This window comes from Anopheles arabiensis, assembly GCF_016920715.1.
Source record: "Anopheles arabiensis isolate DONGOLA chromosome X unlocalized genomic scaffold, AaraD3 X_pericentromeric_contig0006, whole genome shotgun sequence".
In the NCBI taxonomy this organism is placed as follows: domain Eukaryota; kingdom Metazoa; phylum Arthropoda; class Insecta; order Diptera; family Culicidae; genus Anopheles; species Anopheles arabiensis.
The window spans coordinates 72,501-75,000 of record NW_024412084.1 but is presented as its reverse complement, the minus strand read 5'-3'; positions in this window follow the sequence as shown (position 1 = coordinate 75,000).

The window sequence follows — 2,500 nt, the reverse complement described above, 5'->3', positions numbered from 1 at the left end:
TGTTGTTACGTGTCGCCCTCAGCGGGCGTCTCTGAGTTCGAGGAGGTAATGCAGCGCATCGATGTGCTGCGATCGAAGTGCATCGTTTGTGGCACACCGCATCGCCTTGTGCGGGAACCACAATGCGTGGCACAACGCCAACCATGCGAGAACGCCCAGGACCTGGCGTTGCACCACCGAGGCTTGACGTTCTGGTCCGAGCCCTATGCGTACCGCGCAGGCAATTGGGTAACGGGAGGTAAGACGGTTGCCATCGTCGTCAACGGCAACCGGCTGCCGATACAGCGTATCAGGCACCGTCAGACCCTCGGTGTGGTTGCGGCCGACGTCGGTGGACGCTGTGGTGAGCCTATGTCGCCGCAGACAGCCCAGAGTTAAGCACTATTCGACCTGATCGTCGCGGGTGCAGCCGGGTTCTCCTGCCGGCGATTTCAACGCCATGCACCTGGACTGTACAGCGGTTTGCCCGAAGGGCTTGAGCTTTCCAGCGGACAGCCTCAGATAGTGCGTCGAACAAGGAGACTGTCTGCCAACGTTCAAGAAAGCGGACACAACTGGCCGTAGCCGACCGGAGTTACGTTCGCCAGAGTGTGATCAGCCGTCTCGACGCGCGAGACAGCGCCCGCTGGCGCGTTCCCGACGTGGTAACGCTCAGTGATCACCGTTACGTCCGGTAAGGTTGGCGTGAGTCCACCATCATCGAGGGATCGGGCAGCACGGCGTGGACGCGCCCGGCCCGTCACAATGCCGGTACGCGGGAAGACCAGTCAGTTTGACTCCAGCTTTTCGAAAGCGCTGGCCATGACTGCCGCCTCAAGCTAACAGCGTCGAAAGCTTGGTCGAGTCGCTGACCAGCGTCTGCGACGAGACGATGTCGCGGGTCTTCCAGCGCAGGACCACAGGTCGGCCAGCCCTGGTGGACTCAGGCGATCAGACGATGCATCGAAGAACTCTGAAAGAAATGGCGATGAGGACCATCCGCCCAACGAACAGAAACGGAACTCTTAGCTGCCAGAGAGCCTTCGGAAGGCTATTCGTTCGAGAAGAACGAGGCGTTCGACTTCTTGCGGTCGATCAGAGGATGAAACCGTTTCCGGAAGGTCTTCCACTGGTTCCAGGCGGCCCGCTCAGCCCCGGAACGCGATCCAGCAGAACTGCGGCAATTGTCGCGCCTTGTCCCGGTTCATCCGCCGGTAGAGTGGCCTGATCTCAGTTGGCAACATGGCGCCGCTCCGATCGATCGGGACCGAGCTGGAGAATATAGCAGCCGCTGCACCGCGGAAGGCTCCTGGACTGATGGTGTACCAAACGCCGCCCTTGACGGTTGCCATCAGGCAGCATACGGACATCTTCAAAGTTGTTCCAGGAATGCCTGGACACGTCCTGTTCCCGGAGCCGTGGAAAAAGCAGCGACTGGTGCTCCTGCCAAAGCCGGGCAAGCCACCGGGCGAGCCGTCGTCATTTCGCCCGATTCTGCTGCTGAACAACCCAGGCAAAGCGTACGAGCGGCTGCTGCTGTCGCGGCTCAATGATGTATCGAGGATCCTGAGATCACCGAGGTGTCTGAGCAGCAGTACGGGTTCAGGAGGGCGATCGACAGTGCAGGCGATTCAGCTGGTGGTGGATGCAGGCCGTCACGCGATGTCATTTGGCAGCACCAACAACAGTGACAAACGCTGCCTTCTAGTAGTGGCGCTGGATGTCCGTAACGCATTTAACACTGCCAGCTGGCAGTGCATCGCTACGGCGCTGGAGGACGAAGGCGTGCCGAGCAGTTGTGCCGCATACTGAGGACTACTTCGAAAACAGGGAGCTCACGTATGACACGGCGGACGGGCCGGTTACACGCCGAGTGATCGGCAGGTGTTCCACAGGGGTCCATATTGGGCCCCACATTGTGGAACATCATGTACGACGGCGTGTTGCGGTAGAGCTCCCTGAGGGCGCCTCCATCGTGGATGCGCCGATGATCTTGCGATCCTGGCAGCGGTTGCACACCGGAGGAGGCGGCATCGGTGGCTGAACAGGCAGTGGAGCGATTGCAGCTTGGATGGAGGACCATCACCTGCAGCTCGCTCCGGAGAAGACGGAAGGAGTGATGATCTCCAGTCTGCGAAGCGGTCAAAAACATCCCGTGAACATCTGGGACACCATCATACACAGCAAACAGTCGATCCGGTATCTTGGGGGTCAGATCCATGACCACCTGTCGTGGAAGCCGCACGTCGAGCTGGTCGACGGCAAGGCCCTCCGTGTGGTAGCGAGCATTGCGTGGCAGTAATGAGCAACCACAGCGGCCCCCAGGTGGCAAGCGTCGGCTGTTGGCCGCAGTGGCCGCGTCGATCATCCGGTATGGCGCACCCGTCTGGGCGGAAGCCGTGGATCTGCAGTGGTGCAGAGGAAGCTGGACCAGGTGCAACGGCCCCTGGCTCGGGCATCACCAGCGCCTTCGTGTCCACGAGCTGCGAGAGCGGTGGTTTTAGCCGGAGAACTGCCGTTC